Raw genomic sequence first — 26,780 nt, 5'->3', positions numbered from 1 at the left:
TTATGAAATTATAAATTCTGCCTCGCAGGTCTTTATTCTCATCCTGCAGAAATCTGATTGGCAGGTATACCCACCCCAAAAACTATCCCTGCTAGAATCCAGCTGTATGATACAGAATATGCTTCCTTTCCTCATGATCATGTTAATATGAGCACAGAATACATAGTCTTGCTATGTAATGTGAGAAGTTATATAGGTGATCTATCTTTCCATAGAAAGTTTACAAGAGCATGATTATTTTCTATAGAAATATTTTTAAATCCTCTTTAATTGTTAGGATTATATATGTTGAAGGTTAGAAAAGGGTGCTTTTGATTCTCAAATGTCTGTTTGAAATTTGCCACTAATTTGATGTGACTACAGCTAAACTGCGAGGTTCATTTCATACATTTCTGTAATAGGTACAATAATTTAAGAGAGGCAACCTCATGATTTCATGAGATAAATGAACAATAGTAAATTGTTCTTTGTTGTCGAGATATCACGTCTGTCAATTTTTAGGTTCACAAACCTTAAAAAAACTTAAAAATTGCAAGTGCCTAAGTGCTGCATACTTTTCCATTTGCCTGGCATTTGTTTTGCTGTTCTACTGATGCAGAAGGCAACATTTCTTGTGCAATAGTAGCCTGTCCTTTTTCCCACACCCGCCACACAGCACCGATGAAGTCAGCAGGAATGGGATGTGCCGCACAGCTCCAGGCTGCCAGCCGTGGGCCAGCAGGCTCCTGCAGCCAGGGCTGCATTTATTACATCCTGTTTTACAAGAGGCATTGCTTTGCTGGGAACAACTTCTGCTTCCAGTAGAGCGGGAGCTCAGGTAGCATGAGATGCAACATTTTTCAGAGGAAATGGTTCTCCTTTTTATCAAGCATCTTGATACTAGTAAACAAAGCTAGCAAGCTTGTTCCAAAATGAAGCTCGCAGGCTGAGAGGAAAGGAAGAGCATTTACAATATGGAATTGATCCATTTTAAGCGTTCTAGTTGGCAAACGCATTAGAGAAAAAAGAAAAAAAAAATTAGAGTCTGCAACAGATAATCTGGCATGAATCAAGAACAATATTTTGTAGGTGGGCCCAGCACAAAGCAAGGTCCATTAGGCTCAAAGGACACTGCAACAGAACAATGGAAGCAGACAGGAAGTCTGCACTAATAAATATGCCCATTGGGCCAGTGCCACTGCCTAGCATGGCATAGATACATACAGAAGGATTATACACTAAATGGTGCAAACACAGTCCAGTCCATCTGTCATAAACATTAAGTCCAAAGGCCACAGGTGCAGATGGCACTAAAAAGTAAAAATTACACCCAGACAGAGACCACTTCATGTAATATGGAGAAGAAAAAAAACCCAAGCAAAACAAAACAAAACAAAAAAAATCCAGTGATTTGTTTCCAATCAATAAATGTTCTCAGAATGTCCTTGGCAATCTCTGCTTCTTCCTTTCCCTCTGTCATTGTACAAGCGTAACATACATTTTATTTCACAAAAGTACTTGGAGCATTCAGGACCATTTTTTATTCAGTTAAATAAATCTACTTGATATTTGGGCAAAAAGACAAATAATTTAAAGTAAGATTCAGTCCTTCATTCTAGTGTGTTGAGAATAGGGTGTGTTTTCCCTTTAGAGATGGAATCTATTAGGCTCCAGGTATATCTTGTTTGAGGAATGTTCCCATACTAAAAAGCTTAATAAAAAGGAGGAGAATGTGCTTCTCTCTGTCATAGTCCAGGTACACAGAAAGGAAAGTTGCATCCTGTTAAGTTCCAAAAAGAAGCAAAGAATTTCTGCTCTTTAGTAATTTTACATAATACTTGTACATGACACTGAATTTTCATACTGAAGTATCTTTAACATGTTTACTATATCTCTGTAGATTATGTACATAATGATGGCTACGCACCACAGGAAACACCTTATAGAAGGGTTTAATCTGCCATAGTTTTCTTCTTTCACAATCACCACAGGCTAGTAACCAAATATCCAGGGCTGAATAGGAGCAGACCACCAAAAAAGGGCTCTAAGAACTGTCCATCCAAGTGAAATGAGTCCCCAGATAAAACACTGGCACTCCAAGATTTTATCTTTAGTTACCAAATCAGCTGTATCTCAAACCTGTGGAAATCAGAATTTCAATTTTGTCCTTTTTCAGTCATTATTTGATGCAGTTGTAGAACTTGTACAAGCACTTCTCAAGTTGTCAGCTGATTAAATGAGGGATGTCAATTCTTTAGCAGCACTGACAAGAGAGTTTTAAAACTATAACCAAATGCAAAACATCTTTGATAGAGTGTTGGATAGTGTTAGATCCCTGGATTAACAAAGAAACAAATATAATCATATTCCAACTGTATAATTCCATTGGAAATCTTGGCAATCCTAGTGTTTCAGAAACAGAAGTTGTTTTATTCATACAAAAATCTCTAGAACTTTTTTCACTACAAGAACAAGCATTATCTTTTCATCTTTAGTCAGCATTCACTTCACTCATGTAATCTGACCTTCAGAAATCACTGAATAAACCTGATGCCTTTGTGATAGCACTAGCCATAAGATTATATAAACAGGTGAATAGGATATACTGCATTTTCTTTTTCTTCTGGACAGATTTTTTGTAACTGGACAGCAGACGCTATAATCACAAAAATTATTATGCACGCTATTTCTTTATTGTACTTGCAGCCAAGTACTGTAAAGATTTAATAATACAGAAATGAGTCAACTGAATGTTATTTGCAAAATATTAAAGAATCATTCAAAAACCCCACGTTCCACAGTTTTTAATTTTTAAGAGGTACATACCCACCAAGCAAGGGTTTGAGCATGATCTCTACAAGAGATAAAAATAGGCAGCATCAATCTCATTTTCCTAAAGTCTCAAATTAAAACCATTTAGGAAAGTGGTTTCGTTTTTTTTTTTTTTAAAGATCAAAAAGTGTAAACAGTAATTTCAAAGACCTATTTCTGTACCTAATACCAGAGGATTATAGTATTCCAGTTGTGATTTTTGCCTTCCAGCTGTGGTGGGGTCCAGTCTCTCGTAACCAGAGCATGTTCCCATTAATTAACAGATGACTATCTGAAGTCATCTGGGTTAGCCATGGATTAGAACAAGGGACTTTTCCAGCATCCCGTTTCCAAGTGTTTATTCCCACCCTGATGCTGCATCAATAGCTGTGACTTCAGCTGCTCCTACTTGCTCTGCTTCCCGCTGTCCTCAGTGACCAGGAACAACGAGAAGAAAGCTTCCTCTCTCATTGACTAAGCCTGCGTGTGCAACTGTGAGCAGATGAGACTTTGCTCTGCCATACATCAAGCCACCCAACTCTCATACAATCACCAGCGGAATAAATAAATGTGACACCATACCCGGCCTTGCAGCAAGGCTTACTTATCACGGTCACTGCGGTGATACCTGCTCACATGATGTTGGAGTACACATTTCCTATTAGCTTGGAACTTAGGCAGAGTTTGCTCCCATTTCCATTCATGCACTGTAACTCCCGAGTAGCCCTGACAGGCAGGTTCCTGTGCCAGGATGTACAGAAGGAACCTAAAGAGGTTTCAACCATCCATCACTAGCTGTCATTACCTATGCCCTTATCTCCTGTTCCCTTCACCATAATAGTGACAACACCCGTTGTCCTGACTGCTCTGAACTCCTCCAAAGCTGTTGTATTGGGTCCTCATTCCCTCTGCAGATCCGCATCATGGTATCACTGCTGCCTTGTAATCTGAAGCAGGGAGGATCAGGAATGACTAAACACGTCAGAGGGAAGTGCACTCACTTCTATTCATTTCCAGGTTGCATCCTGTCCTAGATGGGATGCTGACTGGTGATCACATAGTCATGGAAATCACATATGTAGCGTCCTGAAGTGTGGCTGTGCCACTGCATGGTTAATTTTTAAATTCATTGTTTAAAACAGAAAAGTCATATAAATGTGTTACTATTTTTCTGAAAGTGAAGATGCTACATAGTTAAATTCATTGGTTTACTACCTACCTTTTCTGCTACTGTACACCAGTAGCATCAACTAAGGATGATGCTATTGGCGTTAGGGCTCAGGAAAGCAGCGAGGCTGCTGCCTGGGCCCTGCCTGGAGTTAAAGCTAACTGAACAGGACGTGCTAACACTACCCATGCAAACATGAACAGAAAATGAGAAACTATTGAGAGACAACAAAGTGAGAAGCTAACAAACTTTATAGATAGTGCAGTGAAGAATGGCTGGATTTCACAGGCAGTTGAGAGAGAGTTATGTGATCAATGGCCAAACTTCACAGATAGTTGAAAGGGAGCCCTGGGGACCTTTTGGTGAGTACAGTCATGCAAGGCCAACAGTGCCCAAGCAACCGTAGCAGAAATTCCATGCAAGGCCACGAGTACATCAGCAACGGTATCAGAAATATTGAACTGGCAAAGAGATATAGCAAAGCTGGGACCAGCGGGGAGAAAGAAATTGGGGCAGGCTGTTTTTTGGGAGGAGACTGAAGGAGGAAAGACTTAACCAGAGAGGTGAAAAGAAACATCAAAAAGTAGAAAAGGAAAAAGGTAAGAATAGAAAAAGCAATTAAAAGTTATGCAAGTCCTGTGAGCAGTGCTGCCTGCTGGGTAGTACTGCATTTGATCAGCACAGCCTGAGTCAGGACAACAAACCAAACTTCTAAACATACAATGCATATACCAGACTTGCTTCTGCAATCAGGAGGAAGCGAGTCAGGGAGAAGTGCTTTCCCTGGCCTAACAGGAGAACATCTGGATGAGACAGATTGAACATTCTGGTACCACTCTGTTGGTGTGCATTTCAGGGCTGATCACATTGGTATCTTCCCAACCACTTCCTAGTATCTTCCGCAGTATAAATCCATACAGTACAAGATTGATTACAATGTATTCCACATTCCCAAGTAGAGTATTTTCTACCAGTGACCCAAGAGAGCTCACTAACCCTTTCCTTTTCCTTTTAGCCCCCTGTCCTCACTGTTAGTCATGTTGATTTGGCACAAGGAAAAGATAGGCTTACAAAAATCTGCTAATCGCTCCCTAACTACTATTTCCACTTCCAAACAAAAATGCACCAGATTTCTTATGAACCGTTAGCCACTAGCCTTTGAGTCAGATGATCCATCCAGTTTTCTACTCATCTAGTAGTCCACCCATCTACTTCATAACAACCCTGCTTGAAAATGAGGATGTTGTGGGAGATTGTGCTGAAAACCTTGCTAAAGTCAAAGCAGATGACATCCCCTGCTCCCCTTAACCACGAATCCAGTCAATCCAGTGATCTCATCATAGAATGCAATCAGGTTGGTCAGGAATTAAAATCCATGTTACTCCAAATCACATTTTTGCAAGAGAGCTTGGTATAAGCATACCAGATATAAGCACTCACATTGTCTGTGGTCATCTTTACCACCACCATTAAGCTACCAGAAAATCTTTACTCATACATTTTCTCTGAAGTAATATAAATCTGCTAGCAAAATGGAATATTTTTGACACATGCAATCACATGATTAACACTTCTATAGGAGTACTACTAATAAAATTATTACTGAGAAAAATAGATAAAATATTTCTGTGAGTCAGGTTCATGGGAAATTACATGTGTTTCTGCTTCGTGCTTTTTAAAGCCGCAGTTAGCATTTTTTACGACTTTTATCCATATTCCATCTAATTTTAATTAAACATTTTCTTAAGTTTAACATCTTAATTTCTGGAACAAAATTAATGTCAATATGAACTTCTTGAGGTCATAAAAAATATTAATGAGCTCCCAAGTAGTATTTTCCTGCAGAAATTTCATAATGTTCTCTATATATTCATATGCATATATAGATACAGATATAAAATATGCGTGTATTGATAAAAATACATATTGATAAAAATATATAAACATAAATAAAAAGTTTTCAGAAAGGCACATTTCTTTTTCTGGACCAACATAGAACCCCCAAAGAATAGTCAAATAAAGTCGTCAAATAACATTGCTATTCATTGTATTTTTACAGTGTTGGGAAAAACTAGTGCATACAATTGAAATTGAGATCTGCCCTTAAAGTACAAAAGGAAAAAGTAAGACTATGTACTTGTTAAATATTTTCTATTCTGTGAAGCCTATTCTTAATATCCCCTTGCAGTATATTTAGTAATCACAAACATATACTACAGAAGATCTTTGTGATGTATTACAATTTGTTCATAAAAGAGTTATTCTGTAGAAGAGACCCAAACATAAGATTCGCTTTTAGGAGAGACTTGTTAAACACATAAAGGTCTTCAGAAACAACTTTGCTTGTAAATATAATGAGTATGTACCACAAAAACGGAATTCACATTTATTTGGTTTACAGTTAAGGTGTGAATATTGACCTCTTAGAAATACATAGGTATAAGAGAAATGATTGAGAAATTTTCTATGAAAAGGAAGTGATTTTCAGAGTTTCTAGAAAGCCTTAACTCCACCTATACCTCAGGTTTAATGTTGACATTATAAAGGCTACAGGTCCTCAGCTTCAGGCCACCCATACAACCAGGTTTTTTTTCTGTTACCGGGATACGTAAGACACTCAAGACTTGGGTTCAGCATCCTATTGATTTCAGTGGGAGGTAAAGAATATCAAGGGGAGTCTGGAGTCTAAAGTTTATTCTTGACATATGAGAAAGTGAGGAAATGAAAAAGAAAAGCCTAGTATTGACTTGAGCTACACAGTGAATAGGACAGGTAACAAATTCCCAACAGAACTCCAGGATAAAATGAAAAAAAAAAAAAACAAACCCCGTTATACCATCCAATCTAACATAGTCAGGGAAAAGCACCATTTCTGATCCCTTAAGCACCTTAGAAGCAAAGTTGCCTCCGTAGATATGCTTCACTAAAATGGTAGAACCGCCAAAATGAAACTGTTATATTGATGTTTTCTTGTAATATAGAGTACATTTCCCAGAATTACACCAATTCCTTAGCCTGTCCTTTTATTCCTGAAATGGGTGAAAAATCTATCTTTTTTCTCCCTGTGGAATGTTTGAAATTACAATTTATTTGCCTACATTTATCATTCTAATTTATTGGCTGTAATGTATTTTAGGTTATTTTGCAATCTGCAGATTGATAACATAATTACAGGTAAGGAACCTTAATTTATTCAATTGCTGGTGCAAATGCCTCAGATTCCTTGTTTATACGAAGAGATTTTCACAAGTGCTGCTATCTTGATTACTGATCACCACTGACTGAATTAGTACTATCCCCATCTGGACACAAGCCCACAATTTTTTGATACATGCTTAAACAGAACACACAGCTTTATAGTTAAATGACAGATACCTCCGTATCAGGTAATGCAAAAATGTTGGAAGTCACCCCTGTACACACATACACTAAGAATGGAGAAATTTATCCCTGACTTAAACAAAGGTAAAACCTAGCTATATAGGGGTAGGATAATTTACTTATGCATAGCTACTTTGCAGGGAAAAATTTTTAAAACCCAGCAAACGAATAAATCAAAGACATCAGAAAAGAGGGACAAAATGAGAATATAATGTTACTATACCTGTAAGAATGTATGAATGTAATACCACAATCAAGAAAATATCAAACATTAATATACCAAGACACTGAGAACTTCAGTGATAAGATAGACTTTCTGTTCCTTAAGCATGAACAGCTCCGCTTGTAATTTTCTATCTTTGGTCTGCATACAGATAAGAACAGCAAACTTCTAGTATAACATTATACTTGATTGAACTACACATTTCCAGCAACATTATTTTGGTCCCTGAATTTTGGGGGTTTGTATCCCATATGTTACAGAAAAAAAGCTGACCAGATGTTCATGAAATTTAACATGTAAACAAACTTAATTGAAGCAATAGAAATACTTGGACTTTTGGACTTCAACATTGACTGACTAAAACCAGAGCATTTAGTATTATAAGAACCACCTTCATTTCAACCTTTGCACTACTTTTCAGGAAAAGCTTTTGAGCAGGAGGGCTCCCTCCCAACAACAACTAGTGAAGAGTATCAGTTACTGTAAATAAGCACTTCCGCTGTGGTTCAGCAAAATACAACTTCTCACACCCTTTTTACCCAACAAAAAATGAGAGAGATGTGAAAAAGGCAATAGGAAAATATTGTATGCCAAAATTGTATGGACATCAGAAGTTTACCTGGAGAAACAAGGTGTGTTTGACTTTCAGATTCAAGCCTATTTTCTCAAAATACAATCAAAGCCAGGAATGAAATCATTACTAGAAGTTCTTTCTCCATTTCCCTTTAAATGAAGTTGAATTGGATGGAATTGAATCCAAGCCTTTGGTAAGAAATTGGGACTCAAAATGGAAATGGTCGTTTAACATGCCATCACTCGTATGCCACACTGTTAGACTGGACCCTGTGTTATGACAGAAATGAGATTATTTCTAAGTTTCCTTTTCCTCAGGGGAAAAAAGTTGGAACAAGCCTGTAGAGCTCCTGGTCTCACCACTGATTCAAACATAAAGACTTCATTGTCTTCGCCACTTACACTACACCTGTAAAGGGACATCTTTTGCAAGATCTGTAATGTGACATCACAGTGACAAAAGTATGGAAAAAACACATCACGGGTCAGATGTGCAACGGCAGTTTATGACACCTCTGTCTCCTTTTTACCTCAGTTTATACTGTTGATAGCTGTTACAGTTATCAGGGAATCCCTCCCCTCCAGTAATCCTCTCCCACAGCCCTCTGAACTGCGTTCACACTTATGCCATCTGACTGTAATGGCACACAACACAAGCGCCCGTTAGAAAGAGTTGCGGAGTCTCTGTCTAGTACTTGTCACTTTTGAGTGCATGATAAAGCACATAAAAAGAAAGTATGGCTTCCATACATTCCAATGCCTCCATAATCAATTTAAAGAAGAGCATGAAAGGTAAGCAGAACAAGTGAAGAGGATTTTCAAAAATTTTCCCCATTTGTATAGTTCTATTCTCTTTGAATATACTGGGAAATTTCTCCCTAAGCTCATAAACAGCAGATGTAAGTTGGTATTGAAATCAAAATATAACATACCATCTTTATCTGAGGATTTTTTTTTGTAATTCTTTAATATTCAATAATTACAATTTAATAGCAAGGTAGTTTTCAAAGTACTTAGTTAAAGTGCAAGGAAACAGAATGGGGACAGGCAGGTTGCTCTTTCTAGATCCATAGAAAGCAGCTTGAACAGAAGCTTTTCAGAGATGAGCTTTTGCAGCTAATATATATTGAAGGATCTTTTCACGCACGGACTATACGCGGTGATTCTTTTCCTTGCTTTAAATCACAAAAGGAAACCACGAGCAAACAATGGCTTTAAAAAGTGAAACAAAAGATAATTCAACTTTATATACAGAGTCTGTCTGCCTCTCTCCCCCTCTCTCTCTCTCTCTGTATATGTGTATATATACACAAAGAAAAGACCTTTAAAACACCACTTAATGATAATTATCCAAACGTGTTACCTAAAATGAGAAAAATTCTTTTGTTGCTTTGCCTTCAAGTATGTGAAAACTTGGTTCCTAAAAGTTATCCTCTTTCTCCTAATTTTTTGCAACATAACCATCAGCTAGATGCATTTGTCACTGCAATATATGTAATAAGTATTACACATTGGTTTCAGTAATGATTCCACAAAATAAGGTTTCCAGCATCTCTCTGCAAGCTATAACATGCTACAAAATGCATTTTGTTACTTAAATTAATCTGTTTAAGCAGTCTGTCATTATCATATTATCCCAAGTATTTTTAATCTATCTTTTGAAGAGGACAGGAATATTGACTGTAAGCCACTGTAAGCCTTTACCACATTTTAAAGGAAAAGTTAAAGATCGAATGTAGAGCATAAATACACAAAGCTTTGGCACTCCACTTCCATTTCGGCACTCTGTACTGACCTCTACTGGTTTACCCATCGTAGCTTTCATAAATATTAAACAGCTTACTTTTATTGAACTTTTGCCCTCTCTTGTTCAAATTCAGGGATAAAGTAAACTGTATCCCACCCTGCCAACATCTCCCTGACTCAAGGTCTAAAAGAGATCAAGCTTCCAACTACTGGTGGCATTTTACCTATAGTGGGTGAGACGCTATGAAAAATCATCAGTTAAAAACACCCTAACAGTACATATACAGCTGTAGAAAGGTATTAAAATCAGAAAACTCCGTCTTAACACTTTGGGTGTATTTTTTGTAACTGAATAATTTATCAGATTTGTTTTATTCAACTGCTGCCTCATGTCTGCATCATTAGCTGTTTGGTATATAAAATCTGGTTTTGTATTGTACAATACCCAGCATCTGACCCATGATGAGGACCAGAAGTATTACTGCAACACAAATTCCAAAGTTGTGAATATAAGTTCATGATCTTAAATCATCCCCATTTGACAGACTTTTGCTTCAGAGAACACAATTGTCTCTAGAAGCTTCTTCAGAAGAAATATTTGCTCTGATTAGGACAGAACTGGCAGCTTATCTACCACATGCCAGTGGATCAAAGTACAGCAGTAAGTTTGACATTATAAAAGAATCACTGTAAATGTTTTGCCAAATTAAAGTTATTACCCTGTCTTACTGGGAGCAGCGACGTGCTCATTGCATCTTTTACACTACTAAATGAAGTTCAACCCATCCACTTTTCTGACTGATCACAAGAAAAAACAAATCTCTAGTTCTTTATGTGCCTTACAGTTAAGAGTAACTCTAGTTACTGATGAGCAAACTTTTCCATCCTCATTTACCAAAGAACACTTTCATTGTCAGCAGCACTCAAAACTTTCCAATTTTAAAGGCCTATTTTTAGAATTCTTTGTGATGCAAGTCTTTAAGTATGAATAACAGTTTTACATATTGTGAGAACTTCATTTCCTCTCACGGTTCTATCAGTGACTCCAAACAATTTTTTTTTTTTTGATAAGTCACCTGTACTGGCTGGAAAATAACAATTGTTGACCACAAAAACAATGAAGCTTTGTTTTTCTGTTGGTATACATACTAAAGCAAGTCACATATTGTTAATTCAATTTCAGAACAGCAAGATGCCTATTATTCATGAAGCTATTTTGTGCAATAATACATTTTCTTTCATTTTTCATAAAAACCTCTGTAGATCGTGAATATAAATAAATCACTCAGATCATTCAGCGTCAATCTATAATATTTTAATACTAGAAATAAATATCTGAACTATGTCTGCGTGCTGTTTTTTTTTTTAAATCACCTCCCCCTGACTTTTTGAACACTCAGATTTCTCTCTCTTCCTTTACCGCCGCTGAACCTTACATCACTACCTCCTAACGCTGTCAGTGCTTAGAACCACGAGCAACACACTAAAGAAACCCTGAAGAGCCACTAGCAAGCAGGGGTCTCCCCCACGGCGGCAGAAAGGAGCCGGGTCTCCCCACCGGCGGCGGCTGCCTCTCCCCGGCGCTGACCAGCAGAGGGAGGAGAGGGGGTGCCCGCGCAGCCCCGCGTTCCCCAGGGTACCACAGCCCCCTTTGCTCTACGTCCAAGCAAAACTACAAGCGGCAGCCCCAGTTTTAATGCCTGCGATGAAAACCCACACATGATCTTACCCAGAAAACATACCAATACCGTTTGTTTTTTTTTTTTCCTTCTTACCTTTACCTAGTGATTGAGTACGGGTGTCCAGAAGGTCACTGTCTCCTGGTCTTGCTGGGTTTGCCACCGCTTCGATTCTCGCACTGCTGCTTCTAGGACTTGGATGAACAACTGGATCTGATCTGCTTATTCTGTTCTGTGTTAGAAAGAAAACATTTTGATGTTTTGTCACTAGAACCGGGCCTTTGCTCAACACATTAGAGCAAGTACATAATCGTTCTGAGATTTGCAAATCGGCGTCTTTTTCCGTCAGTGGGAAATAGAAAATCTTATTAAGACTTCCTATAACTTACGAAGGGGTGAAAGACATTGATTTTCACTGAACAAGGTGTTGACTGGATCACAGTGAAACCATCTTCTTTCCAAGAGGCATTTTAAAGCAGCACTTTTGGTCAGCTCTGTGCAAAATATTCCACAACAGCCCCAATAACTTTTTTCCTTACCTCTGGTATCCCAGTGAGGTCACATTCTGTTAAAAACATCCTGTCAAGCTTGGTACAAAAGGGCTCCAAAGAATCAGAATGCAGAAGCTATGCAACTTGCTGACTAACTTTGCTCTGTGTTATTTACCAACCACACAAAGAAAATGCTGTCTATTCAAAACACAGTTCAAAACTCTCTTCACAGAAAGTGAGTGAACAAACGGTCCCATGTCCGATGCTGTAGTCACATCTCCCATGAGGCCCGGTGATAGCTCTGGGGCATGGGACGGAGTGACACCACCAGCAGTCACTACAAGGCACTTTTGTAAACAAGTTGTGTGGGTGCAGAGGAGGAGGAGGAGGCGGGTGCTACTTTTTCTCCATCTTAACATTAAGCTATATTTGCTTTATCATCTCAGAACTTCAATCTGCTGGGTGCATTTGCTCTAGTACTTGTATGGTACTTTCCCCACTGTAACCTTTGTTTTCTTCCAGAAGGGATCTGAAAGGAACATCTGGAATTAGTGCAGGAACCCTGGAGACAGGTTAAGCTGATTCAGAGTCTTCCAGACCCACCACAGAAACAAGCAAAGAAACTCAGTGGCTTACCCAACTTCACACCCAGCAAAATTCAAAACACCTGTGGCAAGTCTTTTGCTTTGGTTCGTTAAAGAAATAGGCCTCAGTTATAAAAGCCATACCCAAGTTTCAAGTATTCAGTATTCCCAAAACTCAAAGTGGGGATTCTGACCCAACTTTATGGCTTTGCCTCATTATACAACTGAATTCTTAAAGCAATTTGGGATTGCTCTAGAAATCAGAGGAACTTTAGATTTTGCATTTCAGTTCAGTAATTTCAAATATTCCTAAAATCATAAATACTCTCCACCCACTTTCATTATTTTAAACCCATCTATTCTTTGAAAACTCTTACTCCACTAGTCACAAAGCCACACTTTGGCAGAGAAGCAGAAATTTCTTCAGTTTGCTATGGGAAGAGAAGTCCCATATAGACCCAGCGCTTCCAGTACTGCCACTGGCCTCTGCTCACACCAAACCACTCCAGTGCTTTTCTTTATACTCACAATGAATCACAGACAACAACTATTTCCAGATGTGGAAAGATGAAAAATTGTTCTCATTGATCTCTTTGTAATTTCATTCTTTAACTGCCTGACCAGCATTGGAGCCTTCTTCTTGCCCCCAATCCAAACCATCCTTCTTTCTTATCTACATGGCAGCCCTTGCCATGCTCGCATTTTTTTTACAACTTCCTAGTAAATATTTTTTCTTATGCTTTCAAAGGTCTAAAAGACAGGTGTTATAAAACACCTGTCATATATGTTTGTGAGAGGACAACATGAGACATGGTGACATTATGTTGTAAAATAAACACTAGTCTGCTTTTCCTTTTGTGGGGTCTGGTTCTGCAGCATAAATGTGTATTCTGATATCAACCCAAGTGAAATACCTTTATAAGCTTTGTTTGTGATGTAGGTTGTTCCAAATCTTTATTCCAGGAATAAAGATCATTCCAGGTATGACATAAAGGACATTCAACTGCTGATATACTTTAACAACTGAATGATTCATGACCAATAATTGGATGACAAAAGTATAGCTTTTAAAAATGTAAAAGTTTTCTAGAAATACAAAAAACTTTGAACAACCTAGCTATATTTCTTCTATCAATATTTGAAAATAATGCCTTTAAAATATGAATGGTGAATGATCTTGCAAGTAGAATTGTCTAAGTATCCCTCAGGATTTTTAAAACAAATGTGGTTGTTTTTCAGTATCCAACAAACATCCAGTCTTTTGTCAGAGTCTGCAGTTGTGCCTTGTCAAGCAGTACTGTTCTCCAAAAGTAGTCACTTAAAGAGATCAAGTGAACCTTCACTTCTCCATAATACTACAACAGTTGCTCTTGCTTTTTAACGTAGACTTTAAAAAGCACTGGAGCCAATAGGATGTTGTCCACTGATCTTTGTATACTTGTTTTATTTTTATTCCAAGTTTACATTATGAGCTCTTCTTATCTCATTAAAATTAGTAATATATTATAGAATAGCATACGTATATTCTTCCCCTTTCCCAATAACCTCACTGTTCCACTTAATTATTTGTATCTTAGGAACACATACCCTGCCTACTAAAATACTGCAGTATACAGTAGGTTAGTTACTTTCACAGTATCACCATGAAGTCAGAAAGTTTATAATCCCTCTTTTATGGACTGGTAAGGCCTCAGTTAGGTCTTCCTCTTAAGCCTTTTCTGAGCTCTAGTACTTTTTTTTTAATAGGTCAAAACCAGCATGCAGAAGGCTGTAAGCAAGAGCAAGGCCCACAGAACATTAAGCCTCCTAAGTCCAAATATCTGAGTGATTTTCTCTTCTCTATTACTGATCCTGTAACTAGATTTTGAAAGGTACGCCTTGCTTTTACAGGGAAATCTACCAAACTACATGAGTTAAAGGAGTCCAGCATTTTAGAATTGTGTTCAGATCATACTCCTTTTCCATACTATTGTAAGAGAAAGAGACAAGCCTATTTTTTTAGTTAAAATCAACAATACCATTGAAAAAGAGCAAAAAGTGAAAATGTCACTGTGTTATGGAGACAGTTTCATGTTCTCTTTTTTTGTGCTGTGGGTACGTTCCATGTCCCACACATAAAATAGCTCTCATTGAAGGGCACCCATTAGGCACTGTCCTTCCTTTGGAGCCTGATTGGAGATGGACACCTCTCCCTTGATTTTCTGAGGTCTGGACTGTCAGTGGCTCCATTCAACTTAACGAGGAATATCAGATTGTTTTATTTATGAGGCTCAAAACTGAGACAGCAAAGTCAAGCTCAGATTCTCAGAAGTTCCTCCGATCTACCTCTTGCAATCTGTTATCTTTAACAACACCAACAGTGGTCTGTATGTGTGCTTTCCAAAAATTACCATATACTTCAGTCTCATGGAGAAAGAGGGTTATAAAGTTTAAGTTTTGAGGTTTATTCGCCAAATGTAGGTCACATGGGAGCTAAGATGTGAACCTAATAATGCATTTAATGGCACTGACTCTTCTCTCTCTCCCAACAACCCCACCAGGGAAATGAGACCAAGCAAGATTGATACTAATTATGCACACAGAGGAGCCCTAGCTGCAATCGCCAGCCTGCTGCAGAATTCTCTGCAGATGACAGGCAGAGTTGGCAAACAAAAGTGGAAGGGGGTAGAAAGAAAGAAAGAAAAAAAATGCATTTTCTGGCTATTTACAAAATATACCCAGAACTTAAAAAACCAAGTCTAAATGCACAAAAAAAAACAGGCAGGCCATGCAAAAAACATTTAGTTAGGTGTCTAATAACTCCAGGAGCAATGTTGGATACCAGCCCATCACATGCTCCCATCAGGTGGTTTAAAAAAATAAAACAAAAGAAGATTTTAAAAATCCCATGCTTCCTCCTTTCCCATGTAATTACCATGAGTTACAGTTGGGGTGGGGGGAGTGAGGTGAATTTGAAACAGATAAAAGCTGGGTAAACCACTCCAGTAGTCAGGCTCATGCAAAAGTACTTAACCAGAAACAAATGCTGCTGATGCTTTTGTTCTGGTCTTTCACTGAAGCTTATTCTGGCCTTCTGATGTGCCTCCTATAGGTGCCTCTGCCAGGCAACTGTGCATGTTCTCACAGTCCCAACTGCTAGCACCACATTTATTTATTTATTTTCAACCCAAATAAACTCTTAATGGCTTAACATAAAACATTTGGATTTTTTTTTTTGATGCACACTAAATAATAAAAAACCCAGAAGCACAATAGGCCATAAGGGAATGAAAGGGATGATTGTTCAAAGCCCTATTAAAAGGTTTGTTGCTTTATTTATATATTTTTTAACAACACAATTTCAAAGCCTTTTAAAGAAGACTCCTCCTCCCCAGTTGCCTGCCAAGATAGTACTTAGCTGAGGGAGGGAGTGGCTGCTCTTTAAAAGATGATGGTATCTATTAGAGAGCGAGGGAAAGAGAGAAATATAAAAAGGCTTTTCCAAAAACAGTTGTCCAGAAGGGCCAATGAAAAGAAACAAAAGGTATGAGATGAGGATTAGATGGAAAGAAGATGGGAACATTAAAACAGAGAGCGCTGAGAGAGAGAAGACATTTTTTAAAGCAAAAATGGTTCTGTTAAGGTCCTTTTAGTTACTCTATTATACTAACCATTCTCCATATTTAGGCATCTGTCAGGTAGTAATTGTGAAGCACTTCACAAAAATTAACTCTGGCAGCCCTCTTTCATGAGGTAGGTGAGGGACAGAGATCCACTCGCACACAGGCAGAGCCCAGGTTGTACAGCTGGTTTCCACGGAAGACCAGAAAACTCTTTCACAGCACACCACGTTACAAAGCAACAGGCACAGGAAAGTTATTCTTCCCCTTGGTGTGCTGTGTTATTCCATTGCAGGTATCAAGTGACTTGTCTGGGTGGAAGACATGTCACGTGCAGTTGAAATATCTGGAGATAAAGCTGAGGTCCGTGTTCACTCTCCTTTCTCTTAGAAGCAAATATTAGAGTCTAGGTCTCACTCTTAGGAAAACTCCTCCACATTCCTCCTATTGTTTGACATCATCATCACAAATGTGATCACAAACTCCCAGGTAACTTGTGCAAAGTTGAATAAAAGCCACCAAATGAGGTTCTGCACTCGCAGCAGGGAGCCAGTGCAGTCACCACTGGTGGTATGTCCATGGTGACTTCTGTTGCTAGAGAGATGGTCTGTAGTTTGCTCTGGTTGGAGTTTTTCACAGCTCATGGCACCACTCCTAGAAATTAGGAAAGACGTATCCCTCTTTTGGGTATGAGAAGTCTGCTGTGCAGTTAAGGAGTAAGCGCGAAGAGCTCTACCTTTCCTGGTGGGCTACAGTCAGCTACATCACCTTGCACTATGAGAGCCATTGGGCTCTGAGGCAGCCTACATCACTCAAGTGATGCAGAAACCTTTGATACTTCCCATCCCAGGGCAAGAAATAAACTAGTGCAAGAGGATTTTTTCATTGTAGCTTCGCTGCAACAAAAAAAACCAAACCTGTTGAGGACAGCTGTATAAGAAACACATCTATTTCAGAACTGAAATTTCATCCTGTGAAAGTAAAGGTAACTTTCATTTTCATTTATATGTTTTTTATATGAAACATCTGTTTCAGTGGAAATCTCCAAATAAAATCTACTGAAAACATCTCAGGGACTCTTAGGTGCACAAGCTGAGTCACTAACCTTAGCACAAATGCTCTAGATTAACGTGCAGATAGGTTCTTCGGAGATTATCCTTTTCCCTACCAGGTTATTGTTGCCTGGGTTTCATTTTGTAAATCTCTCAGGTGTTGAGTTTGAGTATATGAGGTTGAAAAGACTTTGAAAAAAGTGGTGTACAATGCCTCCTTCTGCATGACACAGCTCTGAAGCTGCTAGCACACTGACTCACCGTTCTGAGATCAAACCAGGGCAAACTCCAAAGCCAGCATCTTATTTCAGTGATACACAGTTTACTGGGCCTCTCCATAGAAAAAGGATCCATATTTAGCCTCTGGAGCCAAACAGTGTAATCTTTCCTAATGGAATCTATGAAAAGGCCTGAAATAACCCAAGGTTACATATCTTAGATTAAACTAACAGACTTCTATTGTACACCAGTCCCGTAAAATTTTCTGTCCTGTGTTATGACATTAATCTGTGGTGAAACAGTGACTAAAATGTGGTATATGCAGCAAGACCAAGCAACTCTTTGAAAAATCTGTTATCCTTACCAGAAAGAGAAGAGAAATTGTGTCCAGCAGAAAGTACAAAAAAACTTCAGGTACCTAAAAGGAAATCTACTATTTATGCAGCACGGCCAGGACACTGCAATTTCTCTTTACTATCCTGAAAAGGCCATGGGATCCTTGACACCTGAAGCAGTTGTGACTGGCTGGAAGGAAGGAATCCTAGCAGTGCATCCCTCACCAGTGTCACGCGAAGCAGAGCAGGAGAGGCACACCGGTCCCTCTCCTGCTCCGATGGGGCGCGCTCCCCATCCAAGCACTGACCCTGCTTATGAGACTTAGAAAGACTGCAGCTGAACAGGCAACAGTAATGACTGCAGCCACAGGCATGAGCCTCCTAGAAGAGAGGATCAAAAGTGCTATCTCTCACCGCTGTAAAGATCCACCTTCTTCAGTGGTGCTTCAGCATGCTTTAAAATACAAGGCTATGTGCAACACACAGTACATGATTTTCCCCTTAATTTCCAGATAGGCTACTTAAACCCATTAGATGTCTCTAATGAACTCTGTGGGTAGCGAGTGTTTGTTCAGGTGTTTGTTTCAGAAGGTGAAGGTGAAGGTGTTTGTTTCAGAAATCCTCATTTTAAAACACAGTTTGTTTGAACTAATCGTAATCTAATTAAAACACAATAAAGGAACTATGTTTTGAAGTGCCATTAGCAGAAGAGACACCATCTTGCTATGGGTAACCAGAGAGTCCCTGAGGGTGGAGGGGCCAACGCCTGACTCACTAGTTGTACAGAAAAGTCTCGTGAGTTTTACAAAGCACTGTTTTTTTCAGCTAAAGAGAAAGGCATCGCTTTTGGGTTTGAGAAGAGTTTGGGCTGCCACCCAGTGGAGGCAGGTACCAGTTTTGTACTGATTTAGCTTCCCGGTCACAGGAGGAGAGCTGGCTCTCTAGCTCTCCAAGTAATAGCAGAAAAAGGAACACCTTAATGGTTATTGCTTCTTGCACACCGGTTATTCTGGATCAACATATTCCATCCAGAAGTTCAAACATGGCTTTTCTAAATGCTAACCTAGGAGCTTAGAGTCAGACTGAAATTTTGCCTTGCATATCTGTAGTAATAGTTTCTGTAGGACAAAATCAGACTGATTGTTGAATACACTCCCTAAGCAAATAAGGTCAAGGTACTTATTATATTATGGTTTCAGCCATAATATAACTTTTCTTCTACATTTTCTTTGGCAGTCTTATTGCTATTTATGACCAAATACATGGCTTTACACAGATGGCATCACTTGAAATGTAATTTTACTACCAAAAAATGCACTGTCTTATGGAAATATACAGCAAGAACAGAGGACATTCCTATAAAACATCTATATCAGAGTTAAAGTACTGCCAGGACAGATGAGAAAGAAATGTTAATCCCCATGTATTGAAAATTAAACAAAAATTAGGCACAGTTCAACATCTAGACTGACTTATATAGGTGCGACATCATTTTTCTCTCTAGTAACTCCCATCTGGCGTACTGCCCTGCACCAAGAACTAGCAGAAGCCCACTTCCTGACTGGTCGTCTTTTTAGGCATCTTTTACTGCATTTCAAATAGTATTTCAAACATCCTTCTTGTGTACAAGACCCAGAAAGTGGAACTTATCAGGGACAAAATAAAAGGAACTAGTCTTTTACCAAGTTGTGCATGGGGACAAACTGATTATATTGAGAAGTTTTTCACACAAAACATTTTAAAAATGCTTACTTCAATTTAGATTTTGTCTTCTCATAATCAAAACGTTTTTTCTCACATATTTTATAGGAAAAAAGGGAAATATGTTATCATAGGAATGCTTATAATAGCTGCTGAGTATTCAGGGTTACATAAACACTGAGATAACTATAATACCCTCAAAAAAGGAGAGTTCTGATCCTAAACCACCTAAACTGCTCACAGCTTAACTCACACCTAGTCCATGGTCTTGTGCTAATTTAGATATTATCCTGCCTCTCTCACCTGCAGTGCCCAATCCTGGAAATCCCAATTCTCAGACCAGATATGTAAGATTTTACAGAATGCTTCTGGTATCTTGGGATTTTTTTTTTCCCTTCTTTGTCTGACAGGTGTGCAAATCCTTTACATCTGGCTGCAAAGAAGTTCATTTCCCTTGCAGGCATTACTCCTGTTTTCAGATCTGCACTTTATCTGACTTAGAGCAAGTGATGCTTAGATTTCTGAAATGTCCTTAACTACCACACTAGGAATCCTGCACTTGCTCATTAGCAGCCTATTCTGTTAAGAGCTATTCTACTTATGATAATTATTCACCAGACAAGATGACATTTGTCTACTTTGTAACTGTATGGTTAAAGCATTCACCTGGGACACAGAAACTTCAGGCTCTTGTTTCTGTTGTAATAAGACAGTGTTTTGAAGCCCATCTCTCATTCTTTCAGGGGATGCTTCTTATCTCATGTAGTTAAAAAAACCACACCACCACAAAGTCAGAAAAGATTCCCAGGAGCATCCCTTCTGGGTCACGTTACAGAATATAAGGACATATCTTTTCTCAGGCTATAAGAAAACAGGTTGAGTCCTTAGGACTGCAGCTAGAGAAACAGAGATAGAAAACTCTTTGACCCAAAGTCAAAGGACATTTTCCCTTGTTCGCTGTGTTGTTTCTAAAGTCTGGAACAAAATAGCACCTTAAAGACCTTCTTTGCTATTTTGAAACGGGAGACTAAAACTTTGTGACTGCACTGGCCACTCTGGATGTGTGGTTATTCTGTCCTAATCACTGACCTGCAAGGACAGATGTTATTGAGGGGTCTAAGAGTTTGCTGCTGATGAATTCTGCATGCTGATCAACCTCATGTTTGAAGGACAAGTCTGTGCCTTCACTTCCTTCTGAACTATACTTCCTGGTTGCACAACAGCTTCAACAGACTTGGCACTTGCAAACATTTTGGGCACTCTTTGTATTCAGCTACATAGCAGTGATTTCTTAAGACTGGTTTGTTTTTCCAAAGGCAGGTTACGCTTAAAGAAGCCCACTTTGAACAGAGACATCTATATTGCTTTTGGTCTTTGCTGTGCTTTGTATTCATCTCCAGCCTCTCAGGAGATGTGATACATACTTAGTAACTCTCAGTCCTGTTTGCCTGGGGAACAATCCATTTAGGTAACCATGTTCAAGAATGTGGGCTACCAAACTACTGCTAGGATGTATCCCTTATCAGTCACTTTTGCAAGACAATGAATGTGTACAGGATTGAAGACATTCAACATTCTGTATAACAAGGGCTTTAATGACAGAAACAACTATATATTACTTTCTTAGCTTTTTACATTCCTGGATCTTCACTAAAAGTTGCCACTATATACCACTATACCCTGAGGTAGGGTCCTCAGTTTTCCTGAAGGCTTCTTAAGCTCTGAGGTGATGCCTGCCATTCCTGAGAAAGATTATACTCCTCCACTTACATAGGCAAGCACTTTGGACTACTCAATGTGTAAAAACTGACAGAGATTCAAGCCAAAACTGATGGGTCTTGATGAGTCAATAGACCATTAAGTCCCCAGGATTTCAAAACCAGAAACTAAAATTAAACCAAACCAAAACAAAATGTTTAAGAACAAAACAAAAGCAGATTTTGAAGGGTTTTTCTTAGATTTCTGAGATGGCTTGGGTTTTTGAAGCTTAAACACATCTCTGCTGCAGGTGCAGATCAGAGACACCTGACTTGGTATTTGTTACAGCAATCTTGGAAAGAGAAGTCCTGGGAGGGATGTTGCAGGGACATTTGAGTAGGCTGTATCAAACCACCTGGGTTCAAAAACAGGACAGCAGGGTTTGTCAGGTATGACACAGAGCCCATAAACTCTTCTACTGGAGATCTTCTCCAGTATTAACTGGACCTTGAAAGCTGAGACTGAATACATTACAAGAAAACAAAAAGTTCAAAGTTGACCTTGTTAACACTAAATTTGTTTTTGAGGAACAGTATAGTACAAACCCATGGAGTTTTATTTTGGCCAAAATTTTAACTTGAAGCTTTCACTGCACCTCTAGGAGAATCCTTAATAGTTAATTAAAACAATACACAAACTGAGCATTAAAAAATGAATAACAAGGGGCAAATCTGAAACCAGGAAAGGCTGTGTTTTTTTCCAAAGGTTCTGTTATGATTAACAACTTCTGGTCAAAATATTTTCATGCCACAAGAGGGAGGCACAGGCACATACTTTCTTCATTAAAAATGAAGCAAAAGCCTTAACATCCTGTAAATGACATTTACCAGGAAATTTGTCTCGCCCATTTGCTGTCCCATGAACACAATACCAGCTCTGGAACAGAAGAGGCTGGCATAGAGGAGTTTCTACTCCACACCAGCAAATTATAGAAAACAGAATTAAAATTCAGTGGTATTAGACTTCTACTGAAGTACAAGGAAGGAAATATGCAAGAAAATTCTAAGTAACATTCCAAGGAAATAATACAAAAGCTGAACTTCTAAGATTTTCTCTGAGAAGAAGAGTTTGTCCTAGGAATTTAGATGAAGAAAATATGAGTTAATTCCCATTAAATTGATCTTGCTATTGTATAAACTAAATTAGTTATGAGACCAGTATTTTATTTTAGCCATAAGGGAAAGTATTTTAAAATGCCATGATAAGAAAGAATGCCTCTATAAATGTAAGAGAAAAAAAGTTCAGCTAGATGTGTGATGCTGTTAATATAAGTATCAAATTTCATAATTAGTCATTTGTACATAAACTTCTTTTAATGGAACAGCTCACAGTCTTCAAGAATACAAAACCACTCAGCATGTGGATATCTCTAAGGCGGCTTTGCCTCAATACAATGCCTTGAAATACATTTCTCCATCACTTTTGTAGCTGTGCTGCTCCAAGCTGCCAGTCAAATGAATTTTAGCATTATTTATTCTCCAACATTGCATTATATCTCAGTTTTGTTAAATACTTAACAAAACAGATTATAAGATGCACTACATATCTTGAAGCATTTGCAAACTAGTATTGATAGTGATATAAACTGAGATAAGGAAACACTGGGGTATTGGACAGCTGTGTTGACAGCAACACATGAATTCAAACATTTAATTCAGCACTGGTACCTGACAAGGGTGAACTAGAGAACATGCTTGATCTGGCAGCTGTTGAAACTCATATCTGTGTAATTTCTAACAATCTAAACTGATTAAAGAACAAAACAGGAAAGAAACAAGAATGTAAGACAGACAGCAGAAGAGGTAGAAAGCAAAAGAAGCACTGCTAATGTGAGTTATTGAGAAACAGAGGCAGCCCTTTCCCTGCAGTCGTCCCATTGAGCTTAACAATCTTAAAATTATTTTATATTCCCCTGTTCTTCAAGAGAATGATGGTCTCTATAAAAATCAGTACAGAGCTAACACTGGACAATGTTCAACAATTTTGTGTTCGAACACATAACAAAAGCAGTTTGTCTTGTATAGAATTTCAAGACAGAAACCCCCCTTCCTTTTATAGGTCGAATGCAATAGACCCATGTTTCTTTTACAAGGGACATAAACTCTGGTGTTATTCAACTTGTTCTCAAAGGTCCTTAACATAAGTTGCTATTCCTTCAAAAGCATTTGTTAAAACTGAATTAAATTAACCTCTTGCAGGAAATCTTTGCAGATTTTTGAGATATTTCCACATCGGGATTTGTTGTATTACTGCAATGCATTTCAAAGAGTCCAATAACTATTGAAAGCTGAAACTAAGTTGCTCAGAGGACTGAATGAAAATATATGTTTTGTCTTGACAGAAACACGTTAAGAGGAAGGGGAGAAAGAAGACAAGCAAAGCAGCTCCATCAGGACCAACTTTTTGTTAATGGAAATCGTTGGTTTTGAAACCACTTGAAACACTTTTAATTTTGGAATTGAAGCCAGTGATGGTAAAACAGTGCAGAGGAAATTGCTTTGGTTAATTTAAGTTTTCAAGATCTCATATGTAATGAAGATTTTTTCTTTACAAACTTGAAATACTGATGTGATGAGAAAATTTTTTTCAGACAAGCTGTACACTGCTTTTTCAAGCATACATTTATTATGTTGCTGTGTTCAGAGAACCTGACAAATAAGGTAGTGTCCTATGACGCAAACAATAAGATGATGTTTATGAAAGTTCCCTTTCTAAACACTACAGTAGAGACTACTAGTAGTGTTTAGTGTAGTAGAAACACTACAAAGGTATATAATTCAATGGCAACTATAAAGAATCCAAAATGAATATTAGACTAAGAAAGAGAGAGGATAGATGGATTATGACCAAAAGCCCCAGGTCTTCACAACCCAAACTTGAGTGTCAGTTTCATAAATATACTCTGCCTCTAAAAAAGCAAAAAAAAACATTTTTTTTTTATTTTAGATCATTATAATCTGAGAAAAGCCATGAATTTAGATGTGGTTTTGAGATCTCTAACTAGGTCTCTAATTATATCTCTAATCTCTAATTATATCTGTAATCCCTAATGACTGCTCCCTCCATTTTTTTTTTCCTAGTTTACTACCAAGGAGCATTCACACTGACTGCAAATCTTAACCACAACCTCCCCAAGATGTGACAGAAAGAAGTGAGGAACCATGAATAGACCAAAAGGCAGCATTTTTCTGGAAAGAGAAGTCTCATAAAAGAGAGAACATTCCCTATGTATAACATCAATCCCCTTCTGACCCTAGAAATCCCCTTTATTTGTTTATGAAGAACCCAAATTACTTTCCTTTGACTGTGTTTTCCACGGTGGCTTTTTCTTGGTTTCCATAATGTTTTTCCAGACCCATGGATCACCCTTCAATAGATCCATTTCACCAGAAATAGAAATGGATCATTTCACCAGAAAGAAATACTTCATATTCCTTTCTACTTTCTTTCCAACTTATGTCAGGTTTATGTCTCACCTAGCAAAATCTCTGAACCTTTCCCCACCATCTGAAGAGGCACAAAGGTAGGCAACCTTCAAGCTATAATTAGGAGCTGATGACCCATAAGGTTTTGTTATCACACCATCAGCATAAGTGGAACTGAACATCAAGTTATTGCGAAGAAGCTACCTAGTATGTGTGCAGCTGAACACAAGAAATGGATTAGAAAAGTAGAAGCATATTGAATGCTGAAAATATTTGCTTTTAATTACTTCAGGTTTGAATGCTGTGCTAGCAGGTTTATCACAAGTTTTATAAAGCCAGTTGGTGCCCAACTCTACCTGTATTTTAGAACGAGGGTTCCAGGCTTCTGCTGGCCATTTGTTTCTTTCCTCTTCCATCGAGCTTGAAGAAAGTTTTTCAGGAACTCTTCAAAAAGTGTCTCTTCAAAATCTGGGTCTAAGAAAACACAAAGCAGAATGAAAGATTTATAATGCTTGTTTTCATCCCAGACTGATGAATTAAATAAATTAAATTATTTTTTTCCAAGTTGTGTCTGTTTTGCCCATGACAGTAATTGGTAAGGGGTCTCCCTGTCTTTATCTCAGCCCAAAAGTTTTTCACCTTATTTCCCCCCTGGCCCCAGTCCTGTTGAGGAGGGGGAGTGAGAGAGCAGCTGGATGGGCATCTGGCAGCCAGCCAAGGTCAACCCACCACAATCACTGTCTCACTTAAGAAAAATGCAGCAGTCAAAATCATAGCACATCTGCAGTAGGATTCCATGTGTCCATGAATATATCTTCTCTTCTCTCAATATACAAATGCATAGCAATGCAGTGGTACCCCAGAAAATACAGTATGGCAACTAATAGTAGATTCCCAGGCTGTGCTGGCATCCACAACAAAATCTTGTGCAGGACAGACCTTACAGCTTTTGGACCAATCTATTTAGAAAGAGTTCCTGAAATGTTATTTTGAAAGATAATATTAACTGAGTAACTATCTAAAGATAACAAATTATTTGAGTAAAACTTTGCTCAAAAGTTTGATAAATCTAATAACTGGGGGAACGCACATCTTCACTGACATGTCAAAACCCCATATAGCTTCTTAGGCACTCTTACCTGCCCATACATTGTGGCCTATTATCATATTTATAACAAAAAGTAAAAAAAAAACCAGGATTTATTACATTAATTAGCATTATACTGAAATATTATTTCTTCCTTTGGGGGGAATTCACACAGCTGCTCCTTGGTAACATAGCCTGTGTGGCACCAGACGATATGTAGGGATGTGAGTGCGAGAGGCACATGTGAATGGAATATCCAAAAGGGAATACCCAAACAGAGCTGCCTGAGAGGGTGTTTGCCCAAACCCTGGTAACTTTAAAGAGGAAATGAACAATGATCAAGCTTCATAAGACAACTATCAGATGGACGAAACAGTAACCAGGAGGCCATCTGGGCTTTTAAGAAAAGGAGTCAGCTTGACAAGATGTATAAGAGGCGTGAAAATTTGTGATTGCAGGGAGAGACCTGGGAGAGGGAAAGCACTCAGAGCAGAAGTCAAACTGTGTCTGACACTGGCAGAAGTCACCTTGCTGCCATTGTGACTCTGTCTAGGCCTGACACAGCATCGTCCTGGCCCCATGCAAAGAGCAGGCTGAGCTCCAGCTGGTGGGCTGACAGTATGGGGTGCAGTGGCAGAAGGACCCACAGCTCAGGGTGCACCCCGGAACTCATGGGGTGTCATCCCACCGGCGCACAGATTAGCAGATTGTAGGGAGCTGCACAAAGCAAGAGCAAACCTATCTCCAGCAGGGTAAGCAAGCAGGGAAACCCACACTTCCAGTGAGAGTGGGCATGCAAGTAAACATTTGTATAAGGTGTGGATACAGGGGGGGAAGAAATGTGTGGAAGTTACAAATTTTTGTCAATACTTTTAAAAAGGGTATTTAGAACCTTGTAAGCATTCGTTAACATTTTGTAAGTATCAAGTGAGGCATATCTGCAGTACTGCTGGCATTGATCCTGGTGTT

The 26,780-nt window shown here is 38.5% G+C and overlaps 1 protein-coding gene across 1 annotated transcript in view; it reads right to left on the bottom strand.

The window, feature by feature from the left end:
* The window catches only part of ST18 (ST18 C2H2C-type zinc finger transcription factor), a 167,379-nt gene extending 155,273 nt beyond the window's left edge, over positions 1-12,106 (bottom strand). The window contains exons 1-2 of the mRNA XM_075141873.1: positions 11,950-12,106; positions 11,657-11,792 (exon numbers count right to left, since the gene is read on the bottom strand). The gene's annotated coding sequence lies outside the window, so the exon portion shown is untranslated. The remainder of the gene's footprint in view (positions 1-11,656; positions 11,793-11,949) is intronic.
* Positions 12,107-26,780: the final 14,674 nt, after the last annotated feature.

Source organism: Calonectris borealis, chromosome 2 (genome assembly GCF_964195595.1).
Source record: "Calonectris borealis chromosome 2, bCalBor7.hap1.2, whole genome shotgun sequence".
NCBI lineage: Eukaryota > Metazoa > Chordata > Aves > Procellariiformes > Procellariidae > Calonectris > Calonectris borealis.
This window is presented reverse-complemented; position numbering and strand designations above follow the sequence as displayed.